At 42.9% G+C, this 26,817-nt stretch overlaps 1 long non-coding RNA gene across 1 annotated transcript; it reads left to right on the top strand.

Annotated features, from left to right (window-relative positions):
- The first annotated feature begins 992 nt into the window (after nt 1-992).
- Nucleotides 993-26,600, top strand: LOC115479639. Its single transcript, XR_003943731.1, has 5 exons — nt 993-1,043; nt 3,122-3,124; nt 6,736-6,781; nt 10,212-10,217; nt 26,589-26,600. It is a non-coding gene; the product is annotated as an uncharacterized LOC115479639 (long non-coding RNA).
- Nucleotides 26,601-26,817: the final 217 nt, after the last annotated feature.

The following is a 26,817-nucleotide window of genomic DNA, read 5'->3' as shown; positions in this document are numbered from 1 at the left end:
AACCACACCTTGAGTATTGTGTTCAATTCTGGTCGCCGCATCTCAAGAAAGATATAGTAGAATTGGAAAAGGTGCAGCGAAGGACAACTAAAATGATAGCGGGAATGGGACGACTTCCCTATGAAGAAAGACTAAGGAGGCTAGGGCTTTTCAGCTTGGAGAAGAGACGGCTGAGGGGAGACATGATAGAGGTATATAAAATAATGAGTGGAGTGGAACAGGTGGATGTGAAGCATCTGTTCACACTTTCCAAAAATACTAGGACTAGGGGGCATGCGATGAAACTACATTGTAGTAAATTTAAAACAAATAGAAAATGTTTCTTCACCCAATGCGTAATTAAACTCTGGAATTCGTTGCCGGAGAACGTGGTGAAGGCGGTTAGCTTGGCAGAGTTTAAAAAGGGGTTGGATGGTTTCCTAAAGGACAAGTCCATAGACCGCTACTAAATGGACTTGGGAAAAATCCACAATTTCGGGAATAACATGTATAAAATGTTTGTACATTTGGGTAGCTTGCCAGGTGCCCTTGACCTGGATTGGACTCTATCGTGGACAGGATGTTGGGCTCGATGGACCTTTGGTCTTTTCCCATTATGGCATTACTTATGTACTTATATTCAAAGTTGTTAAAATGCATGCAGACTGTGAAAAATTGTGGGAACTCCTTAGGAAATTGGAAGACTGGGCATCCAAATGGCAAAAGAAATTTAATTTGGACAAATGCAAAGTGATACACATTGTGAAGAATAAGCCACATCATACATACCTGATGCTAGGGTCTACCTTAGGAGTCAGCATTCAAGAAAAGGATCTAGGTGTCATTGTACACACAATACACTGAAATCTTCTGCCCAGTGTGCGGCGGTGACCAAAAAAGCAAACAATGTGACCTCACTTTGAATATTGTGTTTAATTCTAGTCGCGGTATCTAAAAAAAAATATAGCAGAATTAGAAAAAGTTCAAGAAGAACCAAAATGATAAAAGGGGTGGAACTCCTCTCATATCAAGAAAGGCTAAAGAGGTTAGGGCTCTTCAGCTTGGTAATGAGATAGTTGAGGGGGTTGTGATTGAGGTCTATGTAAAGTAGAAAAACTAGGGGATAGTGGTAACAGCAGTTAGTGTATCTGGGCTTGAAAAAGGTTTGGACAAGTTCCTGGACGAAAAGTCCAAAGTCTGCTATTGAGATAGACATAGAAGAAACCAGTGCCTGCCCTGGAATGAGCAGTATGGAATGTTGCTACTATATGGGTTTCTGTCAGGTATTTGTGTCCTGGGTTGGCCACTGTTAAAAATAGGATAGTGAGCTGGATGGACCATTGGCCTGACTTAGTATGGCTATTCTTATGTTCTTTTGATTCTAATTAAATGCTGAACTAGTAGTTTTCTTTAGTGTCCTCCTTTCAGTGATTATGATAAATGCCATCATACTGTGATCACTATTGCCAGGAAGCTCCACCTTCATTATAGTCACACCAGATTCTCCAGTCAAGACTAGATCTAAAGTAATTCCCTTTTCATCACTTCCAAGACCAGCTGCTCCACGAAGCACTCATTTATGACATCTAGAAACTTCATGAGGCTCTTGAGAATGTGTAGGGTTAATGTTTTGCCCTATTTCCCCTGGGGAGAAAGTGCCTCTGAGCTCTCAGCTGTGAAGAGAACAATGTAATATGCCATCAACTGCATTTCTGCTTAGCTACTCCAAAATTTGCCCATACAGAAGTATTCCTTCTCTTCCCTCTACACACATGCATGTATAGCACTATCCCCCAGATTCTGTATAGCACGCCTAGAGATCCATATTGAAATCCAGCGTATTCTGTAACAATGTGTGTAACTTAATTGGCTTAACAAGCCAATCAACATTGTTAACAGTACTTAAGCAATAATGACAATAATGAGCACTAATTGGCAATAATTAGAATTTACATACACAACGACCTAAACGTATTCTGTAATGCACTGCACCTAAATTTTAATATATACAGCCAAAAAGGGGCGTGGTTATGGGCGGGGAAATGGGTGTTTCATGGGCATTTCAAAATTTACACCCGTTGTTATAGAATATGGCCCTCTGTACCTAAATCTACGTGCTGGGATTTACACCATGTTTTCATTGTTGTAAATGGAGGTGCATAGTTTTAGGTGCTAGGATATCAACTAAGCATGTTCTATATACCACGCCTACATCTAGGCACCACTTGTAGAATATGCTTAGATGGAAATGTTTTTTTTTTGCACAGATTTTCCTAGGCGCCATATATAGAATCCGGCCCTATAGGGCTGGATTCAGTAAATGGTGCTCAAACTTTGGCGCGGAAAAAAATCAACACTATTCTATAACGGGAATTCCAGGATAGGCGCCTTCTATAGAATAGTACATAGCGCTGGGATCCACACTTAACTTTGGGCACAAGGAGTTAACACCAACTGAAACCAGGTGTACAGGTTGGATGTGGATCCTCACTATTCTATAACACTACGGGGTATGTTTATTAAGGGACATTACTGTTTTTAATGTGCCGTGAAAGTTAAGGCACATTACATTCCTATTGGCACATTAGCATTTAATGTGCATCAAAAATGCTAACACACCTACAGCATGCCTTAGTAAATATACCCCTATGCATATTTTAAGGGAACGCCCTGACCAGTGTTGTTGAAAGTACTAGGTCAAAGTACTTAAGTAAAAGTAAAAATAAATGTAAATTTTAATACTTGAGTAAAAGTACTGTGAAGAGCAAATTAAAAAAATTACCTACGTGAAAGTAAAAAAGTTATTTCCTAATATAATACTTTTTGAGTAAAAATAAAAGTACCACCACTAAAATGAATGAATCTATTGTTAATGTTTTTTTTAATCCCATCAGCTTTATTGTTTTATAATTCAATCCACTTTGCTTTCATTAAAGCTAGATTTTGAAAATGACTGCCACTTATGTGAGTCAGCACAGCTAGTAAACCTCCTCTTTTACAAAGCCGTGCTAGCGGCTGCTGGTGCGGTAATGCCGACACAGCCCAATCAAAGTGAATGGGCTGTGTTGGCATTACTGCATGGCAGCCGCTACCACTGCTTTGTAAATGGGGGGTGGGAAGTGTTCAACAACTGCATTAGCAGGAAGTGGATTGTTCCGTCTAATAAAAGTTTGTTCAAATCAGGCCAGGCTGCAATATTGCTGGTGTCTTTTGACTGGGTCTGCAGGTATTGATCAGGGGAATCTGTCCGAAACACTTGATTTCCTTATGGCAAAGAATGCCTTTATCATCATCACTGTCATTATCTGCATTAGAAATAGTTCTGTCCAGTTTATCATTTGCATCTTCACCTTCATTATCATTGTCATGATGTCCAATTACAGAGAAGGCTTTCACAATATTGGAATCATTGTCTGTTGTTGTTCTAACACATTTTCATCTAATGCAAAAATGTCAAATGTGTGGGAACTCTCAAGTCAAGACAAGAAGACTTCCTCTCTAAAGACTGTCAATCCAGTGGACAGTCACTCCAATGTAGAATTTTCCATGGGATGACCAGCAGTACGTTGTGATAGCAATTCTTGGTGAACAGACATATGTCTCTATCAGCTTCAGTCTCATCTCTGTTTCAAAGTGACCCAATCATCGCTGTTCTGTTTGTGGAGACCAGTAACCAGTTCAACAAACACAGGCAACTCCACTGAACAGCATGCTGAGGTTTGCAATAGCAAAATTCTGTTCCAGCTGTTTTACATGGTTTACTGAAGAACTGTCATTTACATCTTGCCTATTACTTTTCACTGCAAGCATTATTATAAAAGAAGTAAAAACTGGGGAAACTATTACTTAACAAAATGTAAAAAATGTTTCCTGTACTTCTTTACAAGTAAAAGTGACCCAATTTTTTCTTAAGTACAGTAACTAGTTACATTTACTTAGTTACTATGCAGCACTGCCCTGACCTGTCCATGCCCCTCCATGGCCATGCGAAAACAATTAGGTGCTATTCTATAAATGGGTGTGTAAGTGTGTTTTCATATGGATCTGCCGTTTCTGCCCCATTTTGGTGCCTTGTATCCATTAGAACTCATTTCCATGCTGAAAATTTGGCACGGGTAGCACATAAAACTAGATTCTATATATGGTGACTGAAAATTCACGCGTGAAAAAAAATACATAGAGGCATATTTTCAAAGCACTTAGCCTTCCAAAGTTCCATAGAAACCTATGGAACTTTGGAAGGCTAAGTGCTTTGAAAATATGCCTCATAGTAACATAGTAGATGACGGCAGAAAAAGACCTGCATGGTCCATCTAGTCTGCCCAAGATAAACTCATATCTTGAATTTGTACCTGTCTTTTTCAGGGCACAGACCGTATAAGTCTGCCCAGCAGTATTTCCCACCTCCCAACCACCAGTCCCGTCTCCCATCACCGGCTCTGGTACAGACCGTATAAGTCTGCCCTCCCCTATCCTAGCCTCCCAACCACCAACCCCTCTTCCCCCCTCCTGCTCCGCCACCCAATTTCAGCTAAGCTTCTGAGGATCCATTCCTGCTGCACAGGATTCCTTTACGCATATCCCACGCATGTTTGAATTCCGTTACCGTTTTCATCTCCACCACCTCCCGCGGGAGGGCATTCCAAGCATCCACCTAGGATTCTGTAAAGTATGCCTAAATTTTATAGAATAGGCTTAAATTTCCACGCAGTTTATAGAATTCACCGAGCGCCTCTCCACATGGCTAAATTTAGTCGCAGCTATTTATGGTGTAAATCCTGATGCCTAAATTAGGCGCAGAGCAAGTGTATTCTATAACAACGCATGTAGATTTTAGAAATGCCCATGACCATACCCATTTTCAACTTGCAGAGAGCGCGGGGCTGAAAATAGTATACTCCAGTGATGTGCAGAGAGCACATGGGCTGAAAATACTGTAGGATATTTCAGCAATGTGCAGAGAGCGCAAGGTCTGTAAATACTGCAGGAGACTTCAACAACATGCAGAGAAAGCTGAGGCCAAACCCACAGGACATAAGAGCTGTGTACTGAAGGATACTGAATTTCTGCAGCCTCTTTCAAAAAAGAGAGTCTAAATCCAGTTCTGTAACCTTCCTTGCCAGTGTGTGGTCCTCCCATTTTATCTTTGCTTGTAAAAGAACAATTACATTCAGTAGTAGCTGCCTGGGCATTTTTTTTTGTCCTGCAGGCCCACTGGAACCTGTGGTGTTACTGCTTCTTCCTGAAACAGAGCATTCTTTGAACGTACTACATAAGATGACCTGGAAAATCCCCTCAGAACTGCAGCCAGGCTGGACTGGGGAGAAGCCCCAGGGCACTGCAGCAAGAACCCAGTCTTTCCAGAGGAAGGTGGCCAGGATGAGAGTGATCTTAGCGCTGGCAGGAGCTGAATTAAGTGCTTTGCTTTAGGAGTGCAGTAAAAGAAGTTCAGAATAGGCCTCACAGGGCACCTCGGTAGTGTCATAAATCTGTGTATCCAAGCTTGTGCTCATTCTAAGTGATAGAAAGAATGCAAACCTATTTTCAGTGGAAAGGAGGCTCTAGAACTGGGGGTTAAAGATTTGAGAATAGGGGAAGGCTACAGATACCATAAAACAAGCATTTATAATCCAGGGATGTATCTATTTATTTATTTGAATTAGACACATGCCTTTTTCAATTGTAGCTCAAGGCCAGTTACATTCACATAGAGCAGGTAAAAGAGGTTGATGCCCCGATGCTCAGAACTCCCGCGGTAATTATAGACCGGTGAGTCTGACGTCGGTGCCGGGCAAGATGGTGGAGGCTATTATTAAGAATAAAATTGCAGAGCATATACAAAAACATGGACTGATGAGACAAAGTCAGCACGGATTTAGTGAAGGGAAGTCTTGCCTCACCAATCTAATGCATTTTTTTTTGAGGGGGTAAGCAAACATGTGGACAATGGGGAGCCGGTTGATATTGTATATCTGGATTTTCAGAAGGCGTTTGACAAAGTGCCGCACGAAAGACTCCTGAAGAAATTGCAGAGTCATGGAATCGGAGGTAGGGTATTATTATGGATTAAGAACTGGTTGAAAGATAGGAAGCAGAGAGTAGGATTGCGTGGCCAGTATTCTCAGTGGAGGAGGGTAGTTAGTGGGGTCCCGCAGGGGTCTGTGCTGGGTCCGTTTCTTTTAATGTATTTATAAATGACCTAGAGATGGGAATAACTAGTGAGGTAATTAAATTCGCCGATGACACAAAATTATTCAGGGTCGTCAAGTCGCAGGAGGAATGTGAACGATTACAGGAGGACCTTGCGAGACTGGGAGAATGGGCGTGCAAGTGGCAGATGAAGTTCAATGTTGACAAGTGCAAAGTGATGCATGTGGGTAAGAGGAACCCGAATTATAGCTACGTCTTGCAAGGTTCCGCGTTAGGAGTTACGGATCAAGAAAGGGATCTGGGTGTCGTCGTCGATGATACGCTGAAACCTTCTGCTCAGTGTGCTGCTGCGGCTAGGAAAGCGAATAGAATGTTGGGTGTTATTAGGAAGGGTATGGAGTCCAGGTGTGCGGATGTTATAATGCCGTTGTATCGCTCCATGGTGCGACCGCACCTGGAGTATTGTGTTCAGTACTGGTCTCCGTATCTCAAAAAAGATATAGTAGAATTGGAAAAGGTACAGCGAAGGGCGACGAAATGATAGTGGGGATGGGACGACTTTCCTATGAAGAGAGGCTGAGAAGGCTAGGGCTTTTCAGCTTGGAGAAGAGACGGCTGAGGGGAGATATGATAGAAGTGTATAAAATAATGAGTGGAATGGATCGGGTGGATGTGAAGCGACTGTTCACGCTATCCAAAAATACTAGGACTAGAGGGCATGAGTTGAAGCTACAGTGTGGTAAATTTAAAACGAATCGGAGAAAATTTTTCTTCACCCAACGTGTAATTAGACTCTGGAATTCATTGCCGGAGAACGTGGTATGGGCGGTTAGCTTGACGGAGTTTAAAAAGGGGTTAGATAGATTCCTAAAGGACAAGTCCATAGACCGCTATTAAATGGACTTGGAAAAAATTCCGCATTTTTAGGTATAACTTGTCTGGAATGTTTTTACGTTTGGGGAGCGTGCCAGGTGCCCTTGACCTGGATTGGCCACTGTTGGTGACAGGATGCTGGGCTAGATGGACCTTTGGTCTTTCCCAGTATGGCACTACTTATGTACTTATATAAGCCAACAGCACAGAAACTATACTGGTGGAACAGCTCAGATAATTAGCTCACCAATGCTCAAAGGAAATGGTATGCAAATCATATGTGCGCTGTTAAAGCAAAAGCAAGGAGGGGGGACGTGCTTGGACATGGACAGAAGAGTTTTGCAGTAAGTTCAGCACCTGTCCACATGCACCAGGCAAACCCAAACATGAAGCACACACATTGGCGTTTGTTTTTTGCGCCTTTAAATATAAGCTTTTCAATTTTTTTTAAACTTGGAAGGCTTATATTTAAGCACAGGAAACAGGCACCAATGTATGCTTTCACTTTTAGGTTTGCTCTGACTCGCAAACATTTGTTTCTCACTAACACTTGGGCAGTGTTTCCCAAACTGTATGCCCTGGCACCCTGGTGCACCACAGTGAACTCTCTGGGGTGCTGCGGCAAATCCTGACCTCCCTCCTGCCCGAACTGCTACTGCAGTCAGCAGTGGCAGAAAAACAAACAAAAAAAGCAAGCGCAGCCCTGCAGCGGCCTTAAAGCACGTGCTGTCAGTTCTGCTGGTCCTCTGCCCCCTGAACTGGAAGCTGATGTCAGCAGGGGCAGAGGACCAGCAGAGGACCAGCAGAGCCGACAGCGCATGCCTGAAGGCTACTGCGGCTCTTCGCTTGTTTTTTGGGGAGGGGTTTTGTCGTGGCCACTGGGGATAGGGAGCAGATGGCCTTTGGGACTTATAGAGGTGACTGCCAAGGAGGTTGGATGAAAACAGGAGACAGGATGAAGTCAAAACGTTTAAGCCAATAGTCAGTCTGTGTTTCCCTTCCCATTCAAAACAAATCAAGCAAACCTATGAGTTGCTGCATTCAAGTTGTCATTCTTTATTTTTGGTAGTATTTTTTATTTAATCTCACTTATATTTTTAAACATGTTTGTGCAGCACACTGATGTATAGCATTGGAGGAGTGGCCTGGTGGTTAGGGTGGTGGACTTTGGTCCTGGCAAACTGAGTTCAATTCCCACTTCAGGCACAGGCAGCTCCTTGTGACTCTGGGCAAGTCACTTAAACCCTTCATTGCCCCAGGTACAAATAAGTACCTGTATATGTAAGCCACATTGAGCCTGCCATGAGTGGGAAAGTGTGGGGTACAAATGTAACAAAAAAAAAGAGGAAGTATAATAAGGGAATAACTTTTCATAGAGTAGTAATTTGTTAAAAATCATAATCAGTGTGTCAATTGGAGGGACTGGTGATAGGGACACCCTAGCACTGTTATATTTGTACAGAGAAAAAGATGGAGACCTGTGTGGCCGGGGTGGGGGGGGGAAGATCTGTGTGGCTTGGGGGGGGATGCAGCGAAAAATTGCTCGGACATGAAGGGTGCTGTGAACTGAAAAAGTTTGGCAACCACTGGTTTAAGGGCTTGCACAGGTTTCCTTCTACTTCGAAATTAAATGAAAAAGTAGCAGAGTTTAAAAAAAGAATCATGAGAAATCCTTGTTTCAAACACCCTAATGCCTGCTCTGAGCTGGCATTATTTTTTCAGCAGTAAGGGCAGCTTTGTTTTGTGTGCTGTTTCTCTGAGCATTGGGAGGGAATAGGCAATGACCTCATTAATATTCATTTGACTACATTTGCATGCTATTTGTGCTAATCTTTGGAGTGGAGTGGAGGAGTTGCCTAGTGGTTAGAGCACTGGTCTTGCAATCCAGAGGTGGCTGGTTCAAATCCCACTGCTGCTCCTTGTGATCTTGGGCAAGTCACTTAACCCACCCTCCATTGCCTCAGGTACAAACTTAGATTGTGAGCTCTCCTGGGACAGATAAATATCCAGTGTATATGAATGTAACTCACCTTGAGCTACTACTGAAAAAGGTGTGAGCAAAATCTAAATAAATAAATCTTTGGTGTGCTTGTTTCCTACACTAGAGCCTCTGAGAGCACACTGTGCTCACCAATGTTGGCACTAGTCCAGTGCTAATGGCCTGCCCCATGTTTGCATCTGGATTGTGCTTTGGTACAGGAGGATTGTGCTTGGCACTTATGCAGAAGAGTTCTGCGGTAAGCTTGGCGATTGGTCACATGCGCCTGGTAAAACCCGAACATGAAGCACATGTTGGTGTCTGTTTTCTGCGGCCTAAATATAAGTGTTTTTAATTTTTATTAGCTTGGACGCTTATATTTAGGCACAGGAACCAGACACCAATGTGTGTTTTTGCTGGGGTTTGCGGTTTCTCACAACCAGTGCTTAAGGGCTTACACAGGCTTCCTTCTGCTTTCAAAACAAAAACAGCAGATTTTGCAGAAAGAATCATGAGAGAAGCATGGGAGTCATGAGAAATCCTCTCTTCAAACCCCTAACGGCTGCTCCAACCTGGTGTTATTTTTTGCAGCGGTAAGGCAGTTTTGTGTCGGATGCTCTTTTCTGAGCATTGGGGAGGAATACAAAATGACCTCATTAAAATGAGCTTGAGTGTATTAGCATGCTACTTGCATTGTCTGCGCGCTCATTTGTTCCCGTGCTCCAAGCCTCTGAACATTCTGCGCAAGTAAATGTGGGCGCTAGGATGGCGCTAATGGTCTCTAGCGCCCACATTTACTTTTGAGCATTGGGGCCTGGTGTGTTAGCTCTCTGATGAGATGGGGGATTGGAGGGAGGTAGTAAAAGTGGCTGAGTGTGATGGTTCTGTGATGAGATTGAGGGAGAGCGAGGAAGAGGTAAAAGAGGCTGGATGTGATGGCTTCATGATGAGATCTGGAGGAAAGGGAATTAAGAGGCTGAGTATGATGGATCAAGGGAGGGGAGAAGTAAAAGAAACTGATTGTTTCCTATGAGATATGGGGGGGGGGGGGGTGGGGGGCTGTACTGTAATCAGCACTTGTTGATCTGCTCTGCAAAGTGAATAGGGTGCCAGGATACAGTTCAATTTTTTTTATTGATTTAATGCTGCTTTTAACACAGCCATAATTTGCTTTTCAATCAGCTATGGATGGTAGAGAGTGGGGGATCAGTTTTGGCATATTTTAGAGCAGGTGGTGGTAGGTCCATATACCTCCCAGAGCTGGAAATTGAATTCTACCAAGCTCCATTATATCTCCCTTGCTATTCAATCTATATATTACACCTTTATGTGATGTGCTGAAAGAATTGGGTTGCACCTATTATTACCTGTTTGCAGATGACGTACAAATACTTTGCCCTGTTAAAGAAGGGAATGAGGGCTGAGGAGACTGAATCATTTGAAAAGATTGCTGTTTGGCTCCAGAAACATCAATTAAAGTTGAATGTCTTTAAAATGAAGGTGATGTGAATTGGGGGCAAGAGACTCCCCCCCACCCCAAGATATAAATATCTGTTTAGATAATAGTTGTATTCCATGGGTATTATGGGTAAAGGATCTTGGGATGTGGCTTGATTCTTTCTAAATCTGTGTTGCCAAGGCTCTGCTGTGAGTCAATCATGTGTTGTATAGCTTGGCATATTACAACAATTGTGATCGTATTGTCTTTTTAAGATTTTGCGACTGTAGTGTTGGCGATGTCTTAATGAGATTAGACTATTGCAACTCTGCTGATGCAAGTCTTCCACCAGGATCTTTTAAAATATTACAGATTCTACAAAATACTATGGCTAGAATTTTCAGAGGATTGCATCCCTATGACCGTGTCTCTGCTATGCTTCAGTAATTACATTAGTTGCCTATTGATTTTGGTGTTCCTTTTAAATGTTAACAACTATTTTTAAACTATAATGTGAGTCAGCGCAGCTTATTTGGGTAATAAACTTGAAAAGTATGTGCTGGGTTGTTGGCTGAGATCAGCTGCAGATATTGATTGGTGATCCCAGGTTTGGGTGAGGCTCAACTGGATAGGATGAGCTTTCAATTTTGGGCCCCTCTTGGTGGAATGCTGTCACTGAGGATGTTGTTCTGACTATCTATAGCAGGGATTTTCAACCCAGTCCTCGGGGCACACCCAGCCAGTCAGGGTTTTCAGGACATCTCCATTGAATTCAATGGGGATATCCTGAAACCCCCAAGTGTCTGGATATGCCCTAAGAACTGGGTTGAAAACCTCTGATCTATAGTTCTGATGCTTGATAAAGTATTGGTTGTTTAGGTAAGCATTCATGCTATAGATAGGGATCATAAGATTGTAAAGATCATTGTATATTAGGTGATGGGAAACAGCTATGTGCTGATTGGTTGGGATTATTATTCATGAGCTAGTTAGCAATATAAGGATGTTAGAATGCTCCTCTTTTTATGATTTTGTAATGAGAGGACTGGTGGGTATTTTGTATTGTGAATTGCTTCAGGCTTTTAAGGGAACTGATTAATAAATTAGAGTGAATGAATGAATGATGCTTTGTAAATAAATAAATAAATAAATATATGTGGTTGAGTATAATAGTTCCCTGATGAGATGGGGGGGGGAGGGAGGGAGAGAGAAGAAGTAAAAAAGTAAAAGGGGCTGAGCATAATGAAAGCCACATGCATACAGCTTCCTGATAAAGAGCTGAATGACAGGGAGCAGGGCTCCCATGCTGTCTTGGTGACCCCACAGTCAGTCAGAGTTGCCAGGTGCCCACAATGAATAAGAAAAATGTGCGTATACTAGGCATTTCATTTATGCAGCTTTACCTTGGGAATATCTTGAATCTTTGAGCTGGTTTTGGGATCACAAGAGTGGTTTGAAAAACTCAGAGATGGAGGAAACAAAGAGGCTCCCCAGTGAGACAAGACTGGGACAAGCTGTGAAGAGAGGCTGTATGGGATGGCACCCTGATGAGACCCAGATGGAATGGAGTAAGGATAAAGGCCCTGCTTGATGGCCCTCTTCTTCAGGCAGATCGAGACATGTGCTGATCTCCCTGCCTTGTCTGTGTTCTGCAGATGGAAAGATCTCAGCATAATGGTACATTTCACTCCTTTTAGTACCGAGGGTAGGACGTAAATTTATAGCAGAGTACCAGGGCAGAGAAGGCACAGGGGGGTGCATATGGACAACTTTGGGGGCAAGCTTAGAAGCAGCTACCTAGATTTAGATGGCAAGTATATATGTAAATGCCAGTATTCTAGTCTTTCATGTGTGTATATGAACATGCATGGGTAAATGCCAATAATCAGGCTATGGGTGGGGTTCAAGTGGCACGTGGGCAGGCCACACACTTATGTGCATAAATTATAGAATACTGTGTTTTACTTGCCAACACCCCTAATCTAGGTGCAAGCAGGTTCACCAGCTCTGTGGCTGGCATAAGTGCTTGCATTAATGCATAATTGAAGTGCCTACTTTTCAGGCGTAGCTAGGTGGGGTGCAAGGGGAGCAACTGCTCCCCCAAACAGATTTTGAATAAAATAGTGCCTATGCGGATCAGTCCTTCAGCTTCACACTGATGCCTTTTTTTTTTTTTTTTAGAAAAGGTCTGCTCCCCCTGACATCAAAAGCTGGCTACGCTTCTGCTCTTAATAGGTGGCACCTAATAAATAAATGCCATCTATTAGAATTACTCCCCCCCCCCTCCACTGGCTGGATTCTATGGATGGTGCACAAATTTCCACATGCAAAACTGCGTGCTATCCTGGGACACATGTACAAATAAACTGGCTGGGGTGCCAATTAGCACTTATAATTGGGTGCTAACAATCAAGCTGCAAAGGACTCAAATACAAATCAACTCATGTATCCAGCTTTTCCTACATAAGCACACAACTATGGAACACTTTACCAAAAGCCGTGAAAACAACGTATAACCACCTAAACTTCCGGAAATCACTAAAAACCTGTTCAAAAAGGCATACCCTACCGACCCAACTTAAATGCCTGAACCCTGCAACACTACGAAACCAAAACACGTAATGGACATAACGTAACTCTTCCTCTATACGATTCCCTAATATGTCTGTTCCACATGAACCTCATTCTACCACAACATCACTGTGTAACTGTTTATACCAGAATTGGCGAACGCCTTTATGGTACTATGTAAGCCACATTGAACCTGCAAATAGGTGGGATAATGTGGGATACAAATGTAACAAATAAATAAATTATTGGTGTTAATTGGCAACATTTTTTGATTTGTGTGCACATCTTGCTAAGCGCTATTCTCTAGAATCCACATGCAAATCTTATAGCATGCAACCCAAGGGGGCATCGGTGGGTCAGTGGCATCCCTATGATGTGTGCAGTATTACTGAATACTGAGGATTAATGCTTAATGTAGAGCTCCTTTTACTAAGCGGTGGTAAGCCCAACGCGGGCTTACCGCTCGCTATACAGGAAGTACCACCGGGCTACCGTAGCAGCCCAGTGGTACTTCCCACCCCAGTGCACCGTGATTTCTGGTGCTACAAACATTTATTTTTGCAGCGCCGGAGCGTACATGGCAGTAATTGGGCAGTGCCGTGCACTGCCCGGTTACCGCCAGGTTAACATGGGAGCCCTTACCACCACCTCAGTGGATGGCGGTAAGAGCTCCCCTCTGAAATGGCCACGTGGCAAGTGCTTTACTTGCTGCACGGCCATTTCCTGCAGGAAGGTGAGACTTCCCTTTTACCAGCTGCGGTAAAAAGGGGCCTTGGCGCGAGTGTAAAAGACACACCAGCGCTGGCCCCCTTTTGCCGCAGCTTGGTAAAAAGGGCCCTTAAGCACCATGACTTACACCAGATTTCAGTTGGTGTAAATCCTCACGCTTAAAATTGGATGTGGCTCCTGTGCTACGCGCTATTCTGTACAGGGTACCAATACCACAACATCTGTTACAGAATACTGTTCAGTGCTGATTGGTTTTTTTTTCTGTGCCAAATGTTGAGCACCATTTACTGAATCCAGTCCCATGTGCCTGTCTCTCCGTGCACCTATGTGCCTTCATCAAATTATCCCAGGGAAAACAGGTGCACATGTCTACGTCTACTCCGAGGCAGATGCAAATGGACCTCCAAAGCTTGTGCGGATATCCTGTATTCTAGTCAGTTATGCAGTAATTAATATTTGAGGTTCCTTTCTCAAAATGTTTATGTGCACGAATGAATGAGTGTTCCCCAGTGAAGAGCATAATTCATTCGTTCTGGAAGTCTGGTGTTTATTGGAAGTCCTGTTCACAATTTCTACATTCAAATACTGGTATTTACACGCTTGTCTCTAATATAGAAAATTTGATTTTAGAAAGCTGGGATTTGCACATGTAACTCCGAAATACGTGCATATGGCAAGGGGGTGTGGTCTGGGTGTGTTTTGCATGGGGGCTAAAAATACATGTGTATTTCCTATTTCACAGGGGGATGTACATTTATTAATCTCAACATCAGAATTTATAGCTATTCCCAGGGAGTCATCTAAGTTTTATAAAAGCTCTTAGTATGGGCAGCTCTGTACAGGAGGGATTAAGGGAGGTCACCCCTTTAATCCCTTAGTGTTGCCCCCCCCCCCCCCCCCCGCCCTCTGAAATTGATAGTGCCAATGATTGTGGGCTTTGAACTAATTGGGACAGCATAGACATGTAGGTTTCTAAAATGTCAGACATACACATCTAGGTACTGGCATTTATATGTGTATGTTCTGAAATACCAACAAGCAACAATAATAAACAAAAAAGAAAAGACTTCCAGAGATACTTCTGAGGACAGCACAGAGCGGAGACGGGAAAGAATGGATGCCTGACCAAAGGTCCAAAGGGCAAAATCTTTACTGGATGACCCAACACAGCTGTGTTTCAGGACAATGCCTGCATCAGTAGTCAAAACAGCATATGCCTTATTGGTTAGCTCTCTGAGTTCAGATTCCAACACAGCACTTATAAATCAGCAAGTGACTTATTGATTTGAGGTAAGCAAGGTCCTGATAGACACCACTCTCAGGAACTAAATTAAAATGCTGTCTGTCAGGGATCTTGCTCACCTCCAAGCAATAAGGCATTTGCCATTTTGTGAGTGCTGTGTTGGAAGCTGATCTAACCAATAAGGCATCTCCTGTTTTGACCCCTGACACAGGCACTGTGCCAAATTACAGCCATGTCGGGTCAGCCAATAAAAATTGTGCCCTGTGGACCTGTGGTCACACCTCCATACTTTGCTGTCTCCACTCTGTTTTATTCTCCCTGGTCTGAATACCAACAATATCAATACAACAAAATCTTCACTCTATATGTGTTCAGTATTCAAACAGTTCTCAAGACCAAAATACTTTCAATATTATCACTTAATATTGGAAGGAAAAGCCTAAGATTATCACAGGCACAAAACATTTTTCAACCTGTCCAACATCCATCACAGGCTAAAAAAAAACCTTCCACCTTCTAACATTTAGTCTAATTTATTCACATTATACATTTCTTTTATAGTTTTTATAAAAGGCTTATTGCAAGCTACTTAGCAGATCAGGTCACCCCAATGTCAGCCAGTGTTTTGCAGTATTTTACTGCTTCCTCAGGGGGAACAGACCTTTTTGCCAGGTGCTCTATGGTTCTCAAGCAACTGAGCACAAATCAAATACCAGCATATGTGTGTATATGCTGATACTTAGATGTGCACTTGCCACATTTTATTAGTTATTTATTTAGATTTTGCTCATAACTTTTTCAGTAGTAGCTCAAGGTGAGTTACATTCAGGTACTCTGGATATTTCTCTGTCCCAGGAGGGCTCACAATCTAAGTTTGTACCTGAGGCAATGGAGGGTTAAGTAACTTGCCCAAGATCACAAGGAGCAGCAACAGGATTTGAACCGGCCACCTCTGGATTGCAAGACCAGTGCTCTAACCACTAGGCCACTCCTCCGCTCCTTAGCCTCCATTGATATTGTAGTTGTTGACAATTGCAAAATGGGTCTGCCCGGTTACCGCCTGATTAATGCTAGAGTCCTTACTACCACCTAAATTGGTGGTGGTAAGTGCTCCCCCCTGAAATGGTCATGCGGCAAGTGCTTGAAAAAAGCAAAGACCTGTCTTTTACCTGCTGCGGTAAAAGTGGGCCTTGGGCGCATCAAAAACACACAGTGATGCCAGTGCAGGCCCCCTTTTGCCGCAGCTTTGTAAAAAGAACTGTAGTCAGCACATATATGTCCATTACTATATATATTTAGAAAAGGCTCTACATCAGCCAATCCTTCTCTAAATTCTAACGGAATTGTATGTCTTGACCTGCCTGTCTCAATTCCGATTTCTAGGTGCTTTCTAAAATCTTCCTTTGCATATTTCCCTAACCTGAATGTTTTTGGGTCTTGTACATTTTATGTTATATTGGTATCTCACAACTCTGCCCGACATCCATCTCAGGGTTATGTGCATGTACCCCCTTTTATAACAGTGTACTTGAGCATGTAAAATGCTGTTCTATATGTTCAACAGGGATGAAAGGCACATTTGTAAACTAAATGAACCACGCTCAAATGGCAGTTTGAACAGCTTGCGAGACGGTGGGAGGAAAGGAGAGTGCACATCTCTGGCTTTCTACTATTTTCTTGATGTCACTTTTTATCTTAGTCTTAAGAAGAACAAAATTGGCTAGACTGAACATCATTTATCACTGTATGGCTGTTTATTTATTTATTTTAAGACCCACACAAAAAAAGGGTATAACATCAGATAGTAGTTACTGGGCATACTAGACGGGCCATATAGTCTATGTCTCTGCTACTATGTATATTTTTAAAGGTTTAGTAATTTTCATAGAAATAATTTTCAAAAGCCTTTCTGAATGAAAGTGAATGGAAGCCTGGATTAAAACTCAAATTAAAAAACAAAAAAACCTCAACTTTGGACATTGAACACTGCCTTGTTGTTCTGTTATTGAAAGAAAGTCGATTAAATTATGAGAATTAACAGAACAGAACCTGGTCAATATTCAAAATGATTTTAACCAGCCAGAAACGGCCGCTAACCAGTTAAATCGCTTGTTTGGGACTATCTCAAAATTTTCAGCGGCACTTAACCAGTTATTGCTACTGAAAATTAGTGGTTACCTCCAGTAGTGTTTCTAGGTTGGCTGCCACCCAGGGCAGATCGCCGCTGTGCCCCCTTGGTGAATCACCCCCCCACACACAAATCATGACACCCTCCCCCATACATCACCTCCACCCCCTGGGGGTGCAAGGTGAAGTCGCACAGCTGTCGGCTCCACCAGTTCCCTGCCCTAGAACAAGGAGTAACGTCAGAGGGATCAGGGAACTGGCGGAGCTGACAGCCATGTAGCTGCTCCCTGCACCCCCTTGCAGCGTGCACCCAAGGCTGACTGCCCCACCTTTGGTGCGCACTGGTTATCCCTGGATTCTATATAGTGTGCTTAGAGATCTGCGCCAAAATCAGCGCAGATTCCATAACAATGTTTATAACTTAACAAGCTAATGAGCGCTGATAATAGCACTTAAGCAATAATAAGCACTAATTGGCACTGATTAGAATTTACGTGCACAACTCAATAAGCGTATTCTGTAATGAAGTGCACTTAACTTCTAACACACACAGGCTAAAGGGGGTGTGGTTATTGGCGGAGAAATGGGCATTTTGTGGATGTTTGAAAATTTACACGCATAGTTATAGAATATGGCGCCTACATCTACGTGCAGGGCTTTAGGTCAGGATTTTGTTGGTGTAAATGGATGCGAGCAGATTTAGGCACTGATATATCAACTAATCATATTCTGTATACTGCGCCTAAATCTAGGCTCCGATGATAGAATATGCTTAGTCTACACTGATTTCAGCGCTGATTTTGTAGGTTCCATATATAGAATTTTCCCCTTAGTACCTAAGTGAAAGCCAGCTGTATTGAGGACGTACTGCGGGTAGAGTTGGCTCTTGAGCAGTTAAGTGCTGATATTAACTGGCCAGGGTAACCGTGTAAATGGGACCACATAAAACACAGTCCTATCTTTACGCAGCATCCCATGGCTGATTAAGTTTTGAATATTGACTTAACTGGCTATGTGTTATCTGGCACCACATAAACTGTTTATTCATTGCTGAAGCATTGAATATCCAGTAATAATACTGGCTGTGGTCAGCAAAACGCTCACGGCCATCGGCTGAATATTTACTTCAACATTTCTAAGTCAGCTGTCACCCAGTTCAAAGACAAATGCACATTTCTACTTTTGCCTTGGACTGGATACTAAAATGCTAGATGCTTTTCTTAAATTTGCTGCCTTCAGTTGGATACTCCAAAGCACTTGCAAGTTTAGCAGTGGCCACTAAACATATTCACCTGTGAATTTCCAGCTCCACTATCAGAATACTGCCGCTAAAATTCTTACTGACTGGCACAGCACTATTCATTTTCTGCCGGATTCTGTATACTTCGCTCAAAGTTGGGCATGCAAAATTGGTTGTGGATTGCAGATCCCTGCATAAACCAGTTAACTAGGTGCTAACAATCAGTAATTGATGTTAACAAGCATGGAATTGACAGTAATTAGAAGTTAGCTGAATTGTCTGGTCACTCAAATTTTATTAACATCCCAGTGCACTATAGTTATTTTAGTGAGCAACAGTTCTTCCAAGCTTACTTATTGGAGTGCATACTAGACTTCAGAAATGACTCGTTTCACACAAGGTACTGACAAGATGGTAGCGGCAAAATTAGCTATGGCAAATTAAGCGCCAGCCCTGATGCAGTAATGTGAAACATGGCCCATGTTGGCCGGGGTCCTTACAGATATGTTGTTTAAATTGAAATTTAGAAAAAGAGTAAAGTTAAAATAAGAGCTAAGTTAGCATTAAAGTGTAGACCGATGACGATGAGAACGAGTCACAAGGCATTGTACCTTGTGTGAAATGAGTCTCTTCTGAGGTCTATGTACACCAATAAGTAAGCTTGCTCACTAAAATAATTGTAGAGTGTCGGGACGTTAATTTTGAGCTAATTAGGAGTTATGCACAGGACTGTCCTAAATTTTATAGTTTGCAACTCCAACAGGGACATGGCCATAGGAGGGACATGGGCAGGTTAGGGATGTTCCCGGAAATTAGGCACGATGTTATAGAATACCTTTATTTGCACACCTAACTGCCATCAGTTGGGCGAGAGCATTTACACTAGCCTTTGGCAGGCATAAATGCTTGTGCCCAAAGTTAGGCGTAAAGGACTAGATTCAGTAAATGGCGCCCAAATTTGGGTACCGAAAAAATTGCGCACTAAGCCCCATTCTATAAACGATAATCTAAGTTGGGCACCATTTATAAAATAGTGCACAGTGCCAGGATCATGCCCAACTTTGAGCACGAGGATTTACTCCAACTGAAACCTGGTGTAAATCCTTGCACATAAATTAGGCTTAGGAGTGGAGGAGTGGCCAAATGGTTAGCACAGTGGGTTGCGGACCTGGGGAACTGGGTTCAATTCCCACTGCTGCCTGATGGTTGGCAGTGGGTTGAGATCCTGGGGAACCGGGTTCAATTCCCTCTGTAGCTCCATATGATGCTGGGCAAGTCACTTAACCCTCCGTTGCCGCAGGTACAACAGTAGTACAATGTACTACTTAGATTGTGAAACTACTAGGGACAGACCCAGTACCTGTAAAATGAAACTGTAAACCACTTAGGTCTAAGCGGTATATAAATACTGAAATGAAAGAACCCCCTCCCCCCCCCCCCAAATTCTACAATACTGCATGCATCTTTAGTATTGCCCATGACCCTCCCATGGCCATGCCCCCTTTTCAGTTACATGCTAAATATTTGCACACACTTCATTATAGAATAGGGTATAGCAAGATGCATGTGCAAATCCAAATTGTTGCCAATTAATGCCAGTAATTGTTAGCATCCAATTATTGGCTCAGTCAGGGGCCTTTTTGTTAAGCGGCGGTAAGCCCACTGTGGGCTTATCACACACCAATCTGGACCTATCGCTGGCCCAATGCAGACGCCTGTGGTAGTTCCACCCCCGGCGTACAGCATTTCCAGCACTAGCAGAAATATTCAAAAATTATTTCCACAGAGGGTTACCCAGCGGTAATTGGGCAGCGCTGCGTTCTACCCGGTTACCACTGGGTTAGCGTGGGAACCCTTACCACCACCTCAATGGGTGGCGTTAAGTGCTCCTCCAACATGGCCATGAGGTAAGAATAATCTTACCACATGACCATGTCTTTTTTCAGCCTTTTTACCCACTGTGGTAAAAATGGCCTCAGAGCTCGGCAAAATCAGCCCCTGCCGCTAGCTCAGGGCCCTTTTTACTACATCTTAGTAAAAGGGCCCCTAAAATTGCATACACGAATTGAGCATGTGCCCAAATTTGTGCTTGCAGCTTTGGGTGCCATATATATAGAATCCTGGGGAAAATGTGTGCTAAGCTCGTATTCTGTAAAGGTCGCTTCACGCAAAGCCCCCTTTACAGAATATTAATTTAGCACACAACATTTTGGTGCCTATCTTTGGGTGCCATTTATAGAATCTAGCCCATAGTGCAAGGGCAGAGAGCTTTCTGTCTGGGTATACAGATAACGGTGATATTCATCCACTATTCATGTAGTTAGGATAGAAAAAAATGCTCTCCTAATCCAGTTGTCCCTAAAGAATTACTGGCCAATATTCAGTGCTATTTAACCGGCCAGGAATGGCTCCTAGCCAGTTAAATAGCACTTAAGCAGCTAAGTTCTGATATTCAGTGCAAGATAGTCATTTATCTCTGCTGAATATTAGCACTCAGCACATAGGGGGAGATTCTATATATGATGCCTGGAAAATCCACTTGAAAATCATTCTCGCCTAAGTGTATTCTGTAATATTTATTTGTGGTATATAGAATACACTTAGTTGATAGCCCAGTGCCTCCATTTACATCAACAAAATTGTTGTGTAAATCCCTGCATGTAGATTTATGAGAACTGGGCCATATTCTAAAACAGTTCAAGTAAATTTGGGAAAACCCATGAAATGCGCAGCTTATTACAGTATACGCTTAGTGAGTTATGCACGTAAATTCTAATTATTGCTAATTAGTGCTCATTATTGCTTCTTAAGTGCTGTTAATGCTGATTGGCTTGTTAAGCCAAGTAAGTTACATGCATTGTTATATAATACGCTTATATTTAGGCACAGAATGCTAGGTGCAATATATGGAACCCGGGTGATAGCGGCTAACCAGCTATACAGCGCAATATAACCAGGGAGCTGCAAATATTCAGCATATTGCTGGCTAAATTTAGCAGCCAAATAGGAACACCTAAATAGCAGTCCTATCTTTGCCTGCTATAAACTTAACCAGCCAGCGTTGAATATCAACTTGGCCAGTTAAGTTTAAACTGGCTGGAAAAAAGACGGATATTCAATGTCAATCACTGGAAATGGCCCAGCATTGAATATCCGGACTCTCCCACAGGCTGAATATCAGCCGTTTAGTTCACAGTCTTGGGGTATTTATTGGCCTGATTTGTCATTTGGTCTGATTTTTCTTCTTTCCAACCCAATGGAAGTTGGAAAGAACTATACAAAAGGATTTGGAAATGTCTATCTGCCCATCTGTCTGCCTGTCACTGTTTATCCATCTGGGGACAAAATAACTTTCCAAAAAATGTAGTAGAATGGGATGCAATATAGTATGAGGTAAAAACTATTCACAGTTTGAAAATGGGCCAAATCGAACAGGGGGTTCCAGAGATATAACCCCTCCAAACAAAAATGACCCAGTGCATTTCCATGGGAAAGGGAGCTCCAGTATCTGTATCAGAGAATAATGAATGGAATGAGATGAAACTTGGGATATGAGAAAAAAAAAAAGTATAAAAATACAGTTTACAGTTTATTAAAAACTTGATATAACACTAAAATGACATTGTTGGCTGTGTGGGGGTCTGATTACGATTATCACACATTAGACAATCACCCCAGACAATTTACCCCAACTGACTACAGCTGGAGCACTCACATCCTTGGATTTCTTATACTAATAAGATAAATAATACTCAGAATTTAAATAAAAAGAAAAGTTTATTCTGGAGACAAGTAAATAGTGGCTCAAGCAGAGGCCATTGCAAGTCAGAAATATAGAAAAGAAATGATTATAGAGGCCCCTAAGCCCTAGTCTGTCACTCACATTTATACAATATATATTATACAATAATCTGGAAATTAATTACCGTCTTAGCACATCCCACTAACCAACCATCTGATCACACATGCTGATGTCACCCAACTACTAGAAACTTCTCTCCCACCCATACATTTGTCACAAATTCCTCCTCAATGCTACTTCAGCAGTTTTTGTATCACAAATCCAAACTGTAACTGTTATTTTTGCTGTACAAGCTGACCGCTAGCAGACTTTTCCAACTTCCCCTTTTCACTATCTAAATATAATGTGGTTTCAAACAGTTCAAACACAGGAAATCTGACCCAAAGATTAATATAAAATCTAAAAGTTATCTTAATTACATTGGACCACTGTATATATATGTTCTTATCTACTAAAAGCTTGTAACAAATTCTTAAGCTGTCTTGTTCAGTATCTTGCCTTAGACATGACCTTAACATTGGTCAGCAAAAATACAAAAAAACATTTGTTTTGTTCCATTCTCATGATGCACCTCCCTCCCCAAGAACTTAAGCAAGTTTCTATAACCTTCTCCACCCCCACTCACATCTGTCTCAGTGAAGGGTCCACTTCCTCTTCTCCCATCGCTTTCCCAACAAATCATGCAAAATGCGTAAACATGTTTGTTCCAGTCTAGACAGGAGGCGTGTGGGTCTCATGGCTGTCCTTGCACAGTTTCACAAAGTTACCCTGCAGCCTGATCTAGTTAGCAAGGATTGAAAACAGCACACAGAATAATTAGGGAGGGGGATGAAATAAATCTTACAGGTAACCCTTGTTTCATTATTCAGAGGGGAAAATGCCTAGGCATACTTTGTTTCGGCGCCAATGTTTTAGGCATGATATATAAAATCTAATCCATAGTGCATAAATGCAAGAGGTGTACACATGGTCTGCTGAATTTAGATGGCCACAATTACAAAAATATTAGGAAAATGCAGTTACTAAAATGTTAGGCACCCCGATACTGAAGGTCCTTTTACTAAGCTATGGCAAAAGGGGGCCTGCGCTGGCTTCAGCTTGCTGAGGCCCCCTCTTACCACAGCGGGTAAAAAGATGTTTTTTTTTTAAAAAGAAATGAAGTACTGGCCATTTCAGGGAGAAACACCTCCATCCATAAAGGTGGCAGTAAAGGCTCCCACTCTAACCAAACAGTAACCGAGCAGCATGCGGCACTGCTCGATTACAGCTGGATAAACACCGGCACTACAAAAATAAACATATTTTTGTAACACCAGAATAGGCGCATGCTGGGGGTGGGAACTACCACTGGGCTGCTGCGGTAGCCCGGCAGTACTCCCTGTTTAGCAAGCAGTAAGCCTGCTGATGACCCCCCCCCCCCCCCCCCCCCAATTCCCTACATGGCCTAAGCGGTTTACAGGTTAAAAATTATGTATAAAGAACATATTAGAAAGGAACACCAAAATAGACAGTGTAGTACCAATCATTCCACAAAGAAGAAGAAAACAGGAAAGAAAGGGAATTTTGCTAGGAGAAAGGACAAATACAAACTGAGTTTAAAAATGGGCCAAGTCAAACCATGGGTTCCAGAGAAATGAGTCCCCTAAAATATGGCCCAATGCATTTCTATGGGAAAAGGAGTTCTAGCTCCTGCAGAATGGAAACTTAAATAGAATTAAATTTAGCAGTTACATAACATACAGTATATCCCTGGCAATTGCCAAACTGCCTTGTAAAGTGCCCCACCTCCAAAAAATGCTACCACAACTACCCCACTACCCCACAAACTGCCACGCTCATGAAAAATAAACCCCTATAAAGTACCCCAGACCAACAAACTATCCTACATGCAACTGACCCAACACCCCCAAATTGACCCACTCCAAAAACTTATCCACCCACAACTGCCCCCTCCCCCTCAAACATGCCATCCCACAAGTGTTCTCCAACCCCAGTTACTTCCCCCACAGACACAATACATGATCAACACACCCACACAACATAAAAGAGATAAATACACACAAAAACACATGCAGACTCTACATATGCTCACACAGGGAATGTTAATATCTCCCTATCCCTTTATTTCATTTTTATTTGTTATTAATTCTACTCTGAAACTATTTCAGTTATTCAGATAATTTTCTTATTGGCTACTATCATATATGGGGTTACTATAAAACTTTGTAAGTCTAAGTGCTTTGAAAATATGGCTCTTTGCATATTGTCAAGCAACATATGTTGCCATGGGCAGGGCCAGATTATTGGAAAGCTTGGCACACAATTTATATCACACATATGTTTGGGGAGAGGTGCCCTGTGGCATATGCAGAGGACTCAGGAGGTTAAGATTGCCAACTGTCTGCCTTTTTTCAGAAGTCAGCAGAATTTTATATTAATGTTCAGAAGGTAAAAGGACGGGTAATATGTCTAAACATCATAGGCATCCCATATAAGAGGCTTGGGAAGACTAAGCCTCCACATCCTGAACCGCAACCTTCCCTGCCCACCAGACCTGCTCCTTCTCTCCTCTCATTAACTCCCACCCTGCAGCACATTTTGTCCCCTCCTTCCTATTGCACTAATAAAGAACCATAGAAGACCACGGGATCTGACTGTCTGCAGTACCATTAGTGCTTCCTGTTTAGCACTGCAACTGCTTCCTGTTTAGTATACACTTCCGGGACCGGCACAGAAAGCATTAGTGATGCTGCAGAGAGCAAGTTCCCATGGAGGGGCATAATCGAAAGGGACGCTCAGGTTTTGTTGAGGACGTCCTTGCAAAACGTCCCGATGGAGGGGCAGGGAATCCCGTATTATTGAAACAAGATGGATGTCCATCTTTTGTTTCGATAATAAGGTCGGGGACACCCAAATCTTGAAATTTAGGTTGTCCTTAGAGATGGTCGTCCCTAGACTTGGTCGTTTCTGATTTTCCGTGATAATGAAAACCAAGGATGCCCATCTCAGAAATGACCAAATGCATGCCCTTTGGTCATGGGTGGAGCCAGCATTTCTAGTGCACTGGTCCCCCTGACATGCCAGGACACCAACCGGGCACCCTAGGGGGCATTGCAGTGGACTTCATAAAATGCTCCCAGGAACATAGCTCCCTTACCTTGTGTGCTGAGCCCCCCAACCCCCCCTAAAACCCACTACCCACAACTGTACACCACTACCATAGCCCTTACAGGTGAAGGGGGCACAAAAAAGTGGGTACAGTGGGTTTCTGGTGGGTTTTGGAGGGCTCGCTGTTTCCTCCACAAACGTAACACGTAGGGAGGGGGATGGGCCTGGGTCCGCCTGCCTGAAGTGCACTGCACTTACTAAAACTGCTCCAGGGACCTGCATACTGCTGTGATGGAACTGAATATGACATTTGAGGCTGGCATAGAGGCTGGCAATCAATATTTTTAAAGACCTTTTTGTGCCTTGGTCATAAGAAAAACAGGACCAGGTAAAGTCGTCCAAGTGATCGTCAGGGATGCCCTTTTTTTCCATTATGGGTCGAGGACATCCATATGTTAGGCGCACCCGTCCCGCCTTCGCTATGCCTCTGATACGCCCCCTTGAACTTTGGCCATCCCTGCGACGGAAAGCAGTTGGGGACGTCCAAAATCGGCTTTCGATTATACCGATTTGGATGACCCTTTCTGGAGTTACGCCCATCTTCCGATTTGTGTCGAAAGATGGGCGTCCTTCTCTTTTGAAAATGAGCCTGGTAGTCTTCTATGGTTATTTATTAGCATGAGCCCGACTGAGGTACAACAGGAGGGAGGAAGCAAAACTGTGCTGCAGGGCAGGGATGAATGGGAGAAAGAGAGAGCGAGAGGGGGCAATGCTGGATAAAAGGAGGAAGACAAAGGCTATGAGCTGGAGAGAATGAGAGACATACTGCATAGGAGAGAGAGACTGGATGGGGGAAGAGAGGTAGGCAGGGGCAATGCTGAATGGTGTAGGAAGCAGATGTAAGAGAGAGAGAGTGAGGGAGAGATGGTCATTGCTGCATACCAGGGGGAGACAGACAGGTAATGCAGGATGACAGAGGGATGGGTGTATGTGCAGAGACATAGTGGAGATGTTAGATGAGGGGAAGGAGAGACAGAGAAGATGCTGGATGCAGGAAGAGACAGAGGGGAGATGCTAGATGGTAGGAGGTGAGAAAGGCAGAGGCAATTCTGGTTGTGGGGGAGACAGAGACAGACAGACAGGGCAATGCTGGATGGTGAGGTTAAGGGAAAGAGACAGGTGATATTGGATGGTGGAGGGGAGAGATAGAGAGACAAGAGAGGGGATGCTAGCTGGCAGGGGGGAGAGAGAGAGGAGAGGTGATGCTGGATGGTGGTGGGAGACAGAGAAGATGCTGGATGGCAAGAGTAGAGAGAAAGAGTTAGTGAAAAACTGGGAAATAAGAGAAAGGAGAATGAGTAGGCCAGAGTGAGGAAAAGAGATGGAAAGCTGATTGAAGAAGACAGAAGGAGAGAAAAAATGGCATATGGACAGGAAAACCTTGAAAAGAGAGTTAAAAGAAGACAGGAAAGCAGTAACCAGAGACCAGGACCAACACCATTAGAAAAACTAAATAGCCAGTCAGCAAAAGTAGAAAATAATTGTATTTTTAATTTAGGATGAAGTAATGCAGTAGCAT

This window comes from Microcaecilia unicolor, chromosome 11, assembly GCF_901765095.1.
Source record: "Microcaecilia unicolor chromosome 11, aMicUni1.1, whole genome shotgun sequence".
Taxonomy (NCBI): Eukaryota; Metazoa; Chordata; class Amphibia; order Gymnophiona; family Siphonopidae; genus Microcaecilia; species Microcaecilia unicolor.
This window is presented reverse-complemented; position numbering and strand designations above follow the sequence as displayed.